This window comes from Eleutherodactylus coqui, chromosome 3 (genome assembly GCF_035609145.1).
Source record: "Eleutherodactylus coqui strain aEleCoq1 chromosome 3, aEleCoq1.hap1, whole genome shotgun sequence".
NCBI lineage: Eukaryota > Metazoa > Chordata > Amphibia > Anura > Eleutherodactylidae > Eleutherodactylus > Eleutherodactylus coqui.
The window spans coordinates 57809742-57826860 of record NC_089839.1 but is presented as its reverse complement, the minus strand read 5'-3'; the positions used below and the strand labels follow the sequence as shown (position 1 = coordinate 57826860).

Here is a 17119-nt window from a genome sequence, read left to right as displayed (position 1 = left end):
ACGGAGCAGGTAAGTGGAATAACTTCTGTATGGCTCATATTTAATGCACAATGTACATTACAAAGTGCATTAATATGGCCATACGGAAGTGTATAACCCCACTTGGTTTCGCGAGACCACCCCTTTAAGGAACAAGTGCCGTAAATTATACAGCGCTTGGTACTCGGCTTTAACCCCTTAAGGACATGTCCCTTTTTTTTTCCATTTCCAGGTTTTTCCTTTCCCCTTTTAAAAAAAAAAAAAAAAATGAACTTTTGTATTTACCAATCCACATAGATGTAGGAGCGCTTGTTTTTTGCGAGAAGAGTTGTATTTTTCAATAATACTATTTAATGTACCATATAATGTACGGAAATACTTGTAAAAAATTCTAAGTGAAGTAAAAAAATTTTTTTAAATGACATCTTTCGGTGTGACTTGTTTCTACGGCGCACAAACTGCAACAAAAATGACATGATACCTTTATTCTATGGGTCAGTATGACTACTATGATACCAAACTTATATATATTTTTTTTATTTATTTTATTTTTTTTTACATTTTTTTGTACCGCCATCTTCTGACCGTAATTACTTTTTTATTTTTCTGTCGACATAGTTGTGCGAGGGCTCATTTTTTGCAGGACGTCCTGTAACATAGATAGTAACATAGTATGTAAGGCCGAATAAAGACAATGTCCATCTAGTTCAGCCTGTTTATCCTATGTTGCCTGTAGTTTGTGTTGGTACCATTTTGGAATACATACGACTTTTTGATTGCTTTTTATGGCATTTTTATCTTAGACAGGGTGACCAAAAAAGTGCATTTCCGGCAGGGTTTTTTTCTGACGACGTTCATCGTGTGGACTAAATAATGTATTACTTTGATAGATAGGACTTTTACAGACCCAGCAATACCAGATATGTATTTTTGTTAGATCGAATAAGGAGAGGAAAATCGGGCACTGCCAGACAACTCTGGTGGTGGCTTATCTCCCATGATGTAGGGAATGTAAAGGGTGTATTGGCATTACAATTGATGGCTTTTCTTTAGGATAGGGTATCCTCTACCATGAAGGCAGCCATGCAGCTACTATGGAGCCTTTGTAGAGTGGATGGAGGCAGACCATTTGGCTACTTTGGGGCCCATGAAGCGTCCTGGTTACCCCCATCATCTTTGTTAATGGGTGGAGAGAGTCCATGCAGGACTCTCCTCTCTAGAGAAACTGCATTGTTAACAAAGGTAAGGTAGTGGCATAATGGGCACAAACTCCAGGCCCTCCTTGGATGAAAAAACTGGCATTATAATGGAGGCCCATTTGATCTTTGCTATGGGGGCCCCAATTCTCTATGTTCCACTGTTGTTCAGATAGACTATCAATGCGTGATTTGTAGTAGTACTATCCTTGAGACCCTCACCAATCAACACCGCAAATAAGACATAAAATTGGCTTTCCAATTTATGTTTTTGACTTTCCTGGTAAGGTCCTTTTACACAGGCAAATAAATTGGCCATTAAAAAAAAGCACTGGGTTGTGTTTAAGGACTTTTTAGGATGAACACTACGTGAATACTCATTCATAATTTACAACCATAAGTTTCCATTATTGTTAGCATTGCATGTTGAATGCCAATGGAGCTGCACGGTGCTGAGCTGTGAGCACAGGTCCCATTACAGGATGTTGGGCCTTTATGCCACCCTTGAGGAATCTCTTTCTGACAGTTGAGTCATGCAGACCAGTACAGTTTTGGCAGAGCTCTGACTGTTGCTCGCACAAAGGAGCAGATACGGTATCTGTTCTATTGTTGGGTTTGTCTTTCTATAACCCTGTTGGTCTCTCCTCGTGTAATGACTTGTGTCCTGGCATCTGCTGGGAGACAGAAAACCACCTTCTGAGAACACCTATTGATGTGCTATCCTGAAGAAGTAGGACTACCTGTACAACCTGATTGGGATGCAGGTCCCAGTAGTGATAAGAAGACTAGCAAACTGCAAAACTAGAGAAGAATCAGTCAGAAAAGTTAAACGTCAGGGATATGAATCTGTCCAGATTAGAAGCAGAAGTGACTTGGGATTATACTGCGGTGCTAAGTGTTCCCTTCATTTTTTGAGCAGTGCATTAGCAGACTTTTCTGTGCAACTCTTTGATTTGTTATTTTAAGTCCACTAAAAGTGATCTTCAGTTCACGGACCATAAGCCTACTTGTCAATAACTTGACTAATCTTTACTATCTCATTGTATGAAGTTTCAAACTAACAGTCTTGTCTCAAAGTATTGACTTGCTTGCTAAATATGCGGAAAAACTAAACCACACATGACCCCTACTGAACTGTCTGTACAGTCATTACTGTCTGCCTCAATAGCGTTTGGCTCCGGACTTCTGCTTTCACAACTGTCTTAGAAAAAAGTTGAAAAGTTGCTTTAAAGGACACTTGTGCATTAGGGAATTGGATAAAGAGCTATTCTATAGTTACATGTATCTTTTTATTATTGCACTTGCTCCCTTTCTACAAGTGGAATCTAGCAGGTTGAACAGTGAAGCCCCCACTGCCTCCATTTGGTTGACACAGGCTGTTTTCTGAAAGTCCGTATAGGAAACTGCATAGACAGAATGTAGACTACTGTGTACAGATTTGCAGCTGTGTGTCTGAGGCTTAAACTTACACTTGGTCTGCAGTGTTTTAACTTGTGAAGACAGTCATTCAGATAACCTTGTGTGGTCCAAATGACCAAATACAGGAATTCGGACAGAACTTGGACGGCAACGGCGAACTCAGGAACGTAAACAGAATACGGACACTGAGAAACGGACTTCACACTCGCCAAATGGCTAACTAAGACAGAACGTGGAAATAGTGAAACAGACTTCATGAACCGACTTTAATACTCGTTAACAGGCAAACTCAGAAAGAAACGCGGAACTAACGGACAAACTACATATGTACAGACAGGCATAAACCAGAGACTGCGAAACGCTCAAACCACTCACTTGAACACACAGCCTGTTGGAATAACTATAGGATGTAAGAGGTATTCATTCGTATTTTGGCCAAGATACTGATGTTCGCGAGCCAATTCACGGGTCCCCGTTTTCTCGTGGGTCCTTACTCTAGTGAGACAACTCACCCCCAGGAAACCTGCCTGCATGCGGGGCTATCGTCAGGACAGGGACAACCCCGCGCTGGAACCTAGGGACCTACCTGTCCCTAGATGATAAAGGATCCACAGCAAGACCCAGTTTACATTAAATGAAAGGCAAGCTGCACAGACATGTAAGAACATGACACTGATCACATCAAAATACACACTGAATATGCCCGCTCGCATCTCATGTCTGCACAGACATGCAGGAAGATGACGCTGTTCACAATGAACATACTGAAATCTGCACAGACACACAGGAACATAACACTGTCCACACTGAACATAGTGAATAAACAGGGAAAGACTAGCAGCCACTAGCAGAGGATCTCGAATACATGAGCAGCAGACCTGGGGGATTGGCTGGCTGGGAATATCCACACTCATCCAGCTCAATCAACCCCACCTGTGGAGGGTACTGGTGCATCTTGTTTCCACTAGAAGTATGGGTGGAGACCTAGTAATTAAATGTATCCGTCCTTGTAATGCCCTCAAGCTGCTAATTAGACAATTGCACCCATCATGTCCAGGGTATTAAAGTGACAACGTGATATTTACTGAGTATACAGCGCTATAATACATTTCTATACATTAAGCACCCTGAAGCTGGCAGTGAGTGAAAGTGCCACCTGTGTTACGAGTGATAGTGCAGCCACAAGCACAGTGCAGACGCCTCCGGGGAAGACTCGCCACTTGCCCATGGGCACAGCCATCTCAGGTTGCCGGGAGTGAAGATGGGAGGGTTCCAGGGACTGTGACCGTGGCCCAAAGAGTGCACATGGTGGGCCAGCAGGTAGGAGCAGAGTGACTGCCAAGCGGGGAGTCTAGCAGTGGGGAGACTCACAGCGAGAGCTGTACCACGACCACAGGCTTGCAGATGCCTCACAACTGCATCCGCAGTGACAGCCTGCAGCAGCCAATCACCACCTGTGGTCAACACCTTGGCCTCTCTGTCAACCTGGCTAACCCATATCTCCAATCATAAGCCAAGGAGATACATAAAAAGCACACCTTGACATTCAACTGATTCTAGACCTTTACAATCCAAATCTCAGCATTTGCTGGAATTCTACAGTTTCTTCTGGTGGAGAGCCCATGCACCTGTACCCCTGTGGAGTTAAGCTGCTAGGAAACCAAGTAGTACAACAGATCGCAGCAGAACGCTCTAACAAGCCTATACTATAGGTATAGGTTTAACCCCTTGAGTGGCACGCCTGGAAATTTTCTGGGACGAGCTCCACTGCTCATAGCGACATAGCCCAGAAGATTTCCGGGCTATGTATCACTATGGGAGCTGCAGAGCACAATGCCACAAGCTGTGGCAGTGTGCTCTGCCTGCACAGACCCACAGAACAAAGCAAGGGCTTTGAAAAACCAGCAGAAGATATTGCCGATATGCCGGCAATCTCCTGCTTTGTTTACAGGTTGCCATAGAGACCATCGGCTTGTCAGAAGCAAGCCGATGGTCTCTGTGGCAGGGAGAGCTTGGTGCTTGGCTGTCAGAGGACAGCTGGGTACTAGCTCTTACAGCAGAGATCAGAGAAAACCTCCGATCTCTGCTGTGTTAACCCTTTACATGCTGCAGTCTATGTGACTGCAGCATGTAAAGGGCTGTCACCATCGGACCCCCGGAATGTGATCAGGGGTCCTGATGGGTCCCTGTGGAAGTCCCCTAAAAAGACAAAAAAAAAAAGTCAAAAAATTATAAAAAAAATAATAAAAACACTTGTCTCCCTTTACTTTGTAAAAAATCAAAAATACAATCACACATGTGGTATCCATGCGTCATAATGACCCAGAGAAGGAAGTTAATGCATTATTTAACCCCTTAATGACATGGCCCCTTTTTTTCTTTTTTCCCCATTTCTTTTTTTCCTCCCCCCTGTTTAAAAAATCACAACTTGTCATGCAAAAAACAAGCCCTTATATGGCCATGTCAATGGAAAAATGAAAAAGTTATGGCTCTTGAGACGCAACTGCAAAATTAGTTGAAATTCAATGATTAGACCATTTTAAAAAACCTGCCCTGGTGGGCACGACACGGTGGTAGGAAACCCGCCACTCAAGGGGTTAAGGCACTGTTAAGACACTGTCAGTTTTAAATGTGTGCCTGCCCGAATAGTCTTGCTTTCAAAAATGTCATAACTCTTAGGCCTTCACAAGGTGAGAGGGGTCTTTAAACTCGGTTACTAGCAAAAGATGCTCCGTCAGCACTGACAAGTGCCCACAAGCCTGCCCGGACCTGCGGCAGGGACCTGGACAGTGCCAGCTAGGTGAGTATTGATTGTGTTTTAGTGCTGTCAAAAACGTGGTACCAAGTTGTGCCACATTTTCAGCAGTACTGAAACTGTTGCCCATTCATTTCAATGGGCGACGCACAGCTGAAAACGGCCAAAGATGGAACATGCATCGCTGTCGAAGCAGAGCGTTAAAGACGCTGCGTTTTGATGCTTGTGTGAGCAGCCCTATTGAAGTGAATGGGAGCGTTGTACAGCGTTTAGCGCAGTGCTAAACGCTGTACAAAATACCTGTGTGAGGGAGGCCTCGGCTGGTTGCTAGTCCCGCCAAAGTCATTTGGTTTGGCCAATGTTCATGTAACGTATATGGCTATTTTTTGTTCAACTTTATATGTAGAATAATTTTGTATGTAAACTGCTGATCAAATGTAGATCTACACGTTAATCTTTTTAGCTCTGGGCAAGCATTATTCTTCCTTTTTCAAGATGTTACATTTTTTTTTTTTTTTACCTGTCAATTAGAAACTGTAGAATCCCAGTAAATGCTGAGATTTTGGATTATAAAGGTCTAGCGTCAGTCAAATGTCAAGGTTTGCTTTTTATGTATTCCCTTGGCTTGTTATGGCTTGAAATCTAGGATAAAGCACAAGTGTCTTATTGCTGAAGTGCCAGAGGCTTGCTTCTGTATATCTTCCTCATTTTCACTACTGTTTTCCAATTGGCATGTTGTAAAGCGAAACAATACATACTAATGATGTAATTTGTTTGAAAGGTGGTCCCTGTGCATATTGAATAGAGGTAAAATGAGTCACAAGACAAGTACTCTCTATGTGAAATATGTGCAAGTAAGAGCCAAAAGAAATCACACAACAAATATAAAGTTATAATAAGTGTTTTTAGCAATAATAAAGACTTGTCATGTTGTTTTGATTCACATATGTTTAAATTATGGGTGAATAATAGTAAGATGGTTTGAGCCAGGAATCGTGCAAGAAAGGAAAAAAAGGCAAATATGTAATGTGCACCATGTTACTCGGGATATGACCAGACATGAAAAGTCAAAATCTCTGATATTTTATTTTTTTAGTATATGTCCGTGTATTACAGGAAACCTAATGTAAATGCTAATATAACAGGAACGAATTGCTCTGTCTGCTACGTATATAACACAAGCCCGCTTGGACCAACATTGCTTTACATTTGCATATGTTTGCTGAGATAGACATTTGTCTTATTTTTCACAGAGTGGTAACTTAAATCTCCTGGGCCCCAATGCAAAATCTGTAACATAGACCCTACCACGTGCCACTGTATAATTGAGAATGTGGTGTAAGGGACTTTTCTGCCCCTAGATGCCAAAGCTCTGGTGCAGTTTTAACCTCTGAATCCCAAATTGCTACTTCTCAGATTACTCATTTACTCAGTGTTAGGAAAAGTGCTGCAATCTGTGAAAATCCTGCCAACCAGATCCTTATTGCCCAATCAAACTATGAGACTTGTGGACATAATAGGAAAAAAGGATCCCGCACTTCTGTCCTCATAGGACAGTGTGGAGAATATGAATGAAATGGAGAGTGGAACTTACTTCGTAGAGGAGCCCTATAGACAAACAGGGCTCCTCTAGGTCTGGGATCATCCTCAATAAACCAAGAATAATCCTTTCAACCAATAATCCTTTTAATAGCGCCACCGCAAACCCATGTCAATTCTGCTACATTAGATCATATACTGAAACTCGAAGGCTCACTTGTGACCTTAAAATACACAAATCTTTCTGCTGTCAAACAACACAATGGTCGGAGTGCTTTGCAGCTGAGTCAAGACAGTCAACTAAGGACAATCAAGAACAAATGGTGGATGCTGCCAAAGTGAAAACCACATTTCAGCAATATAACAACCTTGGGCATGTTGATAAAATGCCTGAAAGTGTAGAAAAACACATAATGTAGTGTAAACCATGTAAAACCGTTTTCTGGTTTATACCGTAAAACCGTTTTCTGGTTTATACCAGAAAACTGGTGTGCCATATTTTTTATAGTAAATCTGCCCCTATATGTGTTCTTAAGGTCATGCACTTTAAAGGAAAGGGGTGGTCTACAATTCATTTTTGATAGATGGGAAGAAAATATTGAATTCTGCTGCAGCGCCACCACATGCAAACTGTGTTACATGACGCCCATTAAAACCAATGGGCTCTCTAAGGAATGCATAAGCATATTTTTCCCCCAGCAAGAGACATGCTTTTTTGTAGCTGCTTTCTACTCTCTAGTCCGATGCGTTTTTAACATTAGAGAGTCCCATTGACATTTGCGTAAACCCCCCCCAAAAAAAACAGCCGATAGAGGCAAGTCACTTATTTGCTGACTCTATCAATACAGAATGGCCTAATTAGGGTATGTGAAAATGGATCTTCAGAAAACCCTTTAAAATGGGTATTTTATAATGGCTGGTTTAGACGCAACGATTATCTCTCAAAAAATCTTTTGAGCAATTTTCGAGCAATAATCGTTGTGTTCTTTAACAATGCAAGGTGATCGCTCAAACGTTGAGCGATCACCTTGCGCTCCAAGCGGAGGATGCAGAAGACAAGCCGGGTGTCCCCGCTTGTCTTTTGCATCCAGCTGTTCCCTGCTCGCAGCGCCTAGCTGTTATACAGCTGGGCGCTCTGAGCAGAGGATGCAGAAGACAAGCGGGGTGTCCCCACTTGTTTTCTGCATCCAGCTGTTCCCTGATCGCAGTGCCCGGCTGTTATACAGCCGAGGGGGGGGGGGGGTATGGAGAAGAGAGCTGGACAGCTCTGTTCTTCATACAGAGCCTGTCATCAGGGATGTCAAACAATAGTATCAGCTGTATCTCGCTGTGAATCCCTGGTAAGGCTCATCGTCATCTTTCAGCACGGTTAAAGATCAGCGATCAGCAACGGCTTAACAAAAACTGCACGATGTCAGTGCAGTTAGACACAACGATTATCGCTCAAAAGATGGCTTTGAGCGTTTTTTTTTGTTTTTTTTTGAGCGAAAATCGTTGTCTAAAAGGGCCTTAACGCTACGTTCGTGGAAAACTATATATATTTTTTAAGACTTTTAAAAACTTTTTCTAAACATTTGTTGTTCTTGCTCATCAAAAAACTCAAGTCCTGAATGGTAGAACAGACTAATTTCGGTTAACCACCTGCTGCAGAGGTAAGAGTTTTCTTGAAAGCTAATGTCATTATAATAAGTGGAAGTTCATATTGGCAGCATTATTGCTCTCTTGATAAACAGAGGCGAAGATAAGTGGATATAAATCAAAGAAAAAAGAATTTAAAAGAGTTATGAATTTTCAAATAGATCGCTAATTATAATAGCACCTCATAAGTGTGTGATCTGCTTCCACATCAACTAAATTGGTATTGGTTGGCATGGCAGGGATATACAGTACTGAAAAGGACCCAGCTAAACAATAATTCCATGCCTGTCTTGTGTAAGTATATATGTAAAAGTCAGATGCCCACTGGGCTCTTCTTGGGGTACTTTTAAGACTGGGTTCACACGGGGCGGATTTGCCGCAGAATTTCCCTGAGGAATCTCTGGATTAGCCAGCCATGTGGACGAGATTTGTCAAAAATCTCGTCCAAACGGGGCGGACAATCCATTGTGGCAAAGCCAGAATTAGCCGGCGCTCCGGCGCGGATTCCTAGGACGCAGCATGTCCATTCTTTTTTTTTTTTCTGTTGCGGCCTCGCTCCTCTCTATGGGAGAGACGGTCGCAATGGCAAAACCACGAGATTTCCCCTGGGAAAGTGTCCTATGGTAACCCAGCCTTACACGGACCAATAGTTGCCCAAATTGCTCAAACAAGCGATTGCAGGTGACTGTCGTCCTGTGTAAACACGAGACCCGACGGGTTAAGTGAGCGAGAATCACTCAATGTTGGTGCTTGTTTTTAGCTATGCTAAAACCCAAGCAATTGTCAGCCTGTTTAAACAGGCAGTTGTTTAGCTATGAATGACTGCCTGTTTACTGTGAATGGAGGTGGGCAGCTAGAAGAGATCTCATACACGCTCTGCATCCTTTAAGTGAGCGATTATTACACCTGTGTGAAAGCAAAGGAGCAACAATTGCAGGGACAGCTATCGTGCACTTAAGTACCCAACAGTCAGCCCGTGTAAAAGTACCCTTATGCTGCAATTTTTAGTGGTCAGCAGATGTTACCATCGGAAGGATTTCACAATGTATACCATCAATGGATGCCATACACTGGCATCCGTTACTTATAGGGCGTTCTTTTGGCCTTTGTTGGATGAATGGGCACTTATGGGATTCATGGAAAGGCAGTATGACCGTATGATTTGCAACATGTGCCTTAGACGCATTCTGTGCTGCTCTCTCTATCAGTCTTTTTCAGCAACCCTCCACTCAGTGTCAGTAGCTGTGGCAGCGCCATGCCTAGCAGCAGCTTTTGCCTTAAATAACATTTATAGTTAAAGTAGCTGACAACTAGAAGAATTGTTAAGGGACGCTAGCTTTAGTCCATCTTTATCTATTTAGTGTGCACATCACAGGCCTCTTACCCAGCCAGCCAGAAAACTACTTTCCACTAATGAGGGGCCAAAAACCTCAAACCACCTTGTCTGTACATGGTTATATTTTCCTTCTAAAGAAGATTTTAGTTTGGCTAATATTCCAGTCATGGTACATGGTCTGACTTACAAGGAAGTTGCCTTCCTATAGGTGGCACTGTATAATTCCATTTGCATACTAAATTTCCCAGAGAAGCTTTGTATAGTCTATAAGTCTCATATCTCCTGGGTGGTCTCCGCAAGAAGATGTACCTCCGCTCATCTCATTGGCATTAGCCACAGGGAGTTCAGACTTGTACCCTATGATAACTTTATCTTGCATATTTTCAGGTCTGATAACCACCAGACATGAGTTATTTTCGAAGCCAATTCTATAAACTTCACCTAAAAGTTTTATACCTTCTTGTTTGTTGCTGTGAGTTAAACACATTTTACCGAAGTGCCTGGCCACATGGACAGGATGCAGGTTACCCGTATCATGTTGACTGCATATATGATTCTGATGTGTCAGGAAAATACTGTTGTCACAGAGATTAGTGATTCCTACAGCAATTGTTCTCATCTGTCACTCCAACATTGGGGGAAATTTACAAAGCTCAGCATTTCTGACACTGAACTTAGTATAATTTCCCCTGGCGCACAATGCACCTAATAAATGAAATGGCTAATGCCTCTTTTGTATTAGGTGCATTTCACCACCTTTGTGTTTCTTGTCAAAGATATATACTAGGTCCAACTTGGCGTACATTACTGGCGTAATTTACGCCATTTTCGAACTGAGGAATTGGGATATTTAAATTATTGAGAAATTAAAAGTCTTTTTAACTGCTGTTTTTATACACCGCCATAGAGGTACTTGTAGCTCTCTCTGCCTCAGAGTTCATACAACTTTATACAGATGTTTTTTTTGTTTTTAGCTGGAGGGTGGGATGGGTGTCTCTAGGCTGCAGCCTATGAATATGCAGGACTAGTTCTGTGTCTGGCTGCTACTAATTAAATGCACGATTCTCCAAAACTAACAGATCCACAGAGCAGACAAATCTCTGTAGAGGCCCATTTACATTGAAAGATAATCACACAAAAATCACTCAAACGATAGTTAGAGTTATGCAAAGATGATCCCTCAAAACTGTCACTCAAAGTAGCTAATTAGCTACTTAAGAGTTAATGTAGGTGGAGCAGGATACTACTGTGCTAGCTTTGAGAACAAAGCAGCTGTTTTGTATATGCAAACAGCTGCATTGTTCTCAGAGCTTTTAGCTGGTGGTCCCGCTGAAAACAGTCAGCGGGATACCAGCTGAAAGAATACCATCAGCGCCGCCCGCTGAGTGAATCCGCTTAAGGCACTGATAAGTCATTGGTGGTCATTGGTCATTCTAGCTTGCTGCCATTGTGCACTGTTCGTTCATCGGTGATTTCTAGCTAGCTTGCTAGAAATCACGATAAACGAACAGTGCACGATGGCAGTGCATTTAGACAGAATGATTATCACTCAAAAGATGGCTTTTGAGCGATAATCGTTTTGTCTAAATGAGCCTTTAAAGGCACTATCTTATGGTGCTCTTAGTAAGGGCTGCAAAAATGTGGTGACTTCCCTTTAAAGCCTCAATTGACGTTGCTGCTTCAAAAAATGAAGAACAGTAGGGAACTGGGCACCGCCAGAATGGGGAGTAGTGGGTGATCAATGAGGTGAATCGTCTTCTTAAATATTTTTCCAGCCCAATGAGCAGATTTCCAAAAATTAATTTTCCCTGCATAACCCCTTTTAAGGAAAATGACTTGACGTTCCTTTATTATCTGTATTTAGTATGAGAACATTTCTTTCAAGTGCAAATCCTTCAGTGTTCATTGTATTATAGACTAAATTGCCATTAAACATTTACTAATGGACAAGGCAGTAAAGAAAGTGTACTCAATAGTTCTTAGGAACAAATAAGAGCAACACCATAACCACAAGACAAGTACTTAGCTCATCGCTAACACTATAAACTAAGCAGTAAAGTCACCGTTGCCCTCATATTTGATATGCAGTAAATTAATCTGGAGTACTATTGGTTTTCCTGTAGTTCCTAATGTCTGGCAATAAAAAAGATGAACACTCAAATTCTTCTAATGCACTAGTTTGACTTATGTCATATAAGGCCCATTGGAAGGCTTTCATAATAAATGGCTGCTAATGAGGCTTTCTGAGGAGATGACATGAGCTCACCTGTGAGAACAGACTACGTAAGGGCATATTGTGTGACCCAAGTTAAAAGTCTTATTTCCCGTAGGCTGGATACACTCTTCTCACTTGTGTGAGGCCTGCCCATGTGCCGTTCGGCGTACATACATACAGAGCGTAGATATGCATTACCATCTCCTATTGTCCGTGATATCGACAGGAATACAATATGTGATCAGTTTGTTTGTTTTTATTCCAAGACTTCTATCGAATATTTTAAATAAGGGTGGCTTCGATTTTCGCCTGATGCGCTAGTAAAAAAAAGCAGTTTAGGAAACCAGTGATTTACCATGGCTTCCTTCACATCAGGGATGTTTTCACTGATGCAATGTTGGGAGATAAAAAAAAACAAACGCAGCATGATCTTTCTGCGATGTGCAATTTTTTTTCTTTTAATCCCCTATGTTTCGCTATGGAGCCTTCAGTTTATTGCAACACAACAAACGTGCAATGCGATTTTAATATTAGAAAGTCCCATTGACTTTTGTGATTAAAAAAAATTGCGCGATGTAATAGCCGGCATCAGCGATGCGATATCTTCTTAAAAAAAAAAAGCATCGCTGATGCTCAAAAATCACAGTAAACAAAGATGCGATTTTTGACACGATTTTCTCGCAGCAAAATTGTGATCGCCCATGTGAAACTAGTGCAAAGGTTACAAAATCTTATAAAGAGAAACTGTGCATACAACCTTAGATGCTGGTGTGTAGTAATTATACAGTCTGCAGATGGAAACATCGGGTATAAGTCTAGATTGCAAAATAGTTTTATTGGAGCAAAAAAGCCCTTAAAGAAAAAAGTTATAACAGTTATGTCAGGACTCGGGGGGGTCCCGAAAACTGGAGGTCCCAGAAAATACCCGCAACCCCTTTCCTTACCTACTTGCCCCCCAGGGCGACAACTGGGTAACGGTCCCTACACTCACTAGGCAAAGGGAACACCGGGGCTAACGAACAGACAGACACTGGAACAAACAGCAGTAAGGAGAGTCGGACTATCCGGGTCGGCAACGTGAGGGTACGCGGTACAAGAGGGTCAGGAAAAAGGCAACATCAGGTCCGAAAACATGGAGTCAAAAGTCAGGAGTCACAACACGAAGTACATGGGGGTAGCAGGAAAACCAAAATAACACTGGCAAGGAAAAGACACAGGCAGGGTTTAAATACTGTCAGAGCTCCTGCAGCTGATTAGGGCTGGGGACAGGGCGTCTGATAGCAACTGAGAACACCCAACCACACTGGGGAACCTGCCCCCATCCTTGCAGGAGGCAGCGAGGGAAAAGCGTGCTGGGTTGCCATGACGCCGAGGACGCAGCACCCGCCGCATCCCTAGCAACCCAGCGGGGAGGAGGAGCCCAGCGGTCAGGGGAGGTAATTAGGATCGGGGCTCCCCTGCGCCGCACGGCAGCCGCCTGGGTGACAAGACCGGCAGTGAGGGCATGGAGGACCCGCTAGCCGCCGGTCCTGACACATTAAATCAGTTAAGAAAGAGGACCATTGGTTTACATTAAAGACTTCAATCTGTAAGGCCACTCTCACACATCCGTTTTTACCGCAATTTCTGTGGCATTTTGAATTATTTTAATGGGGCTTCGCAGACGTGCACTTGATTTTTCAAGTGCTGCCTGCTCTATTTTACCGCATTTTTGCGCTTATTAATGCACCTCATCACCCATTACAATGATGGGGTGTGTCAACTGCTGTTGGACGCAGTAACCTGTGTCCAAAATGGCTGTAAAGTTGTGACGTTTTGCCGACTGTGTGTGTGAGGGTGGCCTAATAGTATATGAAATAACACAGAAAACGCACGGCCCCGAATAGCATGGTTGGCCATCGACTCTCATAAGCTGACCATATCACCTCTTTAGAAAGCCAAGCAATATGTCTATGCTTTGGCAATCCTTTTTAATATAGCAAAGGTTAGTGAATATATAAATTGTCTTCTATTTTTTTAGATTTTGGCAAAATTTTGGATTTGACATTTTTCTGAAGACAACAGGTAAAAAGTGTCGCCGTGATGATTTAGTCATATTGTTCTTAAATGTGTATGATTTTTCCTACCATACATACATATTATACTAGGTATAATCTACAGTAATAAAACCTAAATATCTGTGTAAAAAGAAAACTGACTTCAAAGTAACCAATCGCAATAGTGAAAAAAGTAGACGGGCGCAGTGAAGTGAGAAATCTAGTCACCAGTGTTCACTGGACCGATCGCATGTAATTTGCATGCACCACGGAAGAAATAAAACTCTTCATTCTGAAAGTTTGCTTGACACGGACATGGACCGCAAAGTAACTGTTGAAATGGTCAATTCTAAGTGATGTAACAGTGCTGGCAGATTTACGTGTGAATAACTGGTGACAGCTCCCCTTCAAACTCACCCACTGGACGGTCTATACAGACAATACATAACACGTGGGAAGTGTTTGTCACCCATATAGCCCCCTTCAGGAAACTTTTTAGAAATAATTCCTATATTTATTAAAAACAAAACACAGAATAAACACAATTCTTTTGTCTAGACCTTCAACGTATTCATGAAACTACAATGTACGAGGCATTCCCTTTAACCCCTTTGTGACCAGCCTATTTTCTGCCTTAGAACTGATGTCCACGACTGTGGTTACACCGCGTATCACGTGTGCTTTGGATGGATGCGTGATATGCAGTGAATAGAGTCAATAAAAATCAATTGACTTTCATTGATGCATGCACACCGGCGTATGGGCATTGTGTATCGATCCGCAAGAGAAAAATCGCAGCATGCTCTGTTTCTCTGCATTCGCACACAACGTGATCCGCTTGTATGGGTAGTGCATAATAACAATAAATTGTGTATGGGCAGCATTTTATTATTTTTTATTTAATCACACTGTGCATGTCCGTAAGCGTGTGATTTGTGGGCATGCGCAGTGCCATACACAGTGTATCGTGCGAGAAGATTTGCATATTTTTACACATGCGGCCGTGAGCATTAGCCCTTAAGGACATGGTTTCCATTATCGCGGTAAGAGAGCCGTAACCTGTTGACCTAGCTGTATGATGGCTTTATTTTTTTGAGACTAGCTGTATATTTTAATGTTGCCACTCTTGGGTACATTTAATGCATTGTATAACTTTTATAACATTTTTTTTTTGGGGGGGGGGGGGGGGGGTAGGATGGGCAAAACATACAGAAATTCCCTATTGTTTTGTACAGGTTCACGTTTGGCCGGTACACTTGTACAACCATTAATCAGTGAACTTTATACATCCACCCAGGGAGTAGCTCCACCACTGTTCTTTCACCACACTATTATTTTGGGTCTTGGTTTTATAGCGTTCACCATGTGGTAAAAACAACATGCTCACTTTATTATCTGGATCAACAGGATTAGTGCAATACACGTTTATATAGCTGCTTATGCACAATATAAAAAAAATCATTTTTAAAGAAAAATCATTGATTCAGCATCGCTGCATTCTAAGACGCGTACAATTTAAATTTTTCTGCCAACAGAGCTATTTGAGGTCTCGTTTTCTGCAGGAAGAGTTGTAGTCTTTACTATTCTCCTTGTGAGGTACATACCGCTTTTGGATTGCTTTTATTACATTTTTTGCAAGGCAAACAAAGAAAAATAGTAATTCTGGCGTTACATTTTTAAATGTATTTTATGGCATTCACGATATGTGAAAAATAACAATATTTTCATTGTTTAGGGAAAAATTGAATTTTGATACGATTATCTAGTCCCTGAAGCAGACTTGAAGATGCTTATGTAATACATTCTAATAAACCTATGATAGCAGCCTATTAGACTCCGTGGAAAGCGGGGCCTAATAGGCTGAGTTACATGGCAGTTATGGTGACATTTGTCAGGCTTCTGGCTGCCAAGGAAACCTATTGGTACTTTTTGATCGCACTGTGAGGTGCCGATGGGTTACAAAGCTCACTCCCCCTTGTCATTTGTTTACATGCTACTGTTCGTTGGTGATATACTACCAGGATCAGATGTTCTCTATTCTTGTCTGTTAGAGCAGGAGTCTGGCTGTCAGTATCTGTCAAGTCAATGCTTTAAAAAAAGATGTATGCACGTTTAAAGGCCATTAGTGAGGTCAGTAAAATGTATTGTGGTCACAAAGTGGTTAATTTGTCAGTGTCAAAGCAATTGTCAGCCATGGAGCTTAACTTTCCTAATAAACCATGTAGAGCCATACAGGACCACTAAGAAAAGGAAACACAAAGTTGGTTTCATTTGCTCTCTTGATTCCAAAACCACCAACTATACTCTCGCTAAAAGACCTTAAACATATCCCTGACTTATTTTTAATCCCTTTAATCTACGAAAACATGGTATGAAATCTATGGTCCGATCCTGCATCCCATAAATTAAAACCGTATTTAATTACTAACAACTCCTGAAAAACTCTACAAAAGTTAATTCCAAACAGAAGTAAAATATTTATACAAGGTAAAATCTGAATAAATATTACTAGCCTAGGCTCATCAAGGAGCATTGCTGTTCTAGTTCTTCAATATATGGCAGGTCGCCAATCCCCAATGGTGGTAATCCATAACATAACAGGAAATTCATACTAAAGTTATGTCAACATCATTTTTACAGCCCCCTCCCTCCTTTCCACAAGGAAGAAAAGAAAGGTCCCTCTTAAGAAGCATAAATTAGGGTTATTTCGTAGGGCAGTCAATCTTCATCTACTTTAACCTGACAAACTAAGTACTGATGCTTGCTCATAAGTGATGTTTAGACAGTTGGGTGCTTACTTGACCCTTGAGGACTTATTTGTGCCTCGCTTGCCTTCTGCTGGTATGTTTGCAATTCTAAGGTTGCATGACATTTAATACGTTTGATAGCCCAATGGTGAAAATTACAGATACAAAATGATAGGAGTTCACTGAACAAAGAAGCAATAGAAGTCTGAAAATAATTGCTGCTGATTAGGTTTCCTAATAATGGTTTGCAAATGTAGTC

At 41.7% G+C, this 17119-nt stretch overlaps 1 protein-coding gene across 2 annotated transcripts in view; it reads left to right on the top strand.

Moving 5' to 3' along the window:
* The window catches only part of MACROD2 (mono-ADP ribosylhydrolase 2), a 1963046-nt gene that overhangs the window by 419185 nt on the left and 1526742 nt on the right, over positions 1-17119 (top strand). The window lies entirely within an intron of this gene.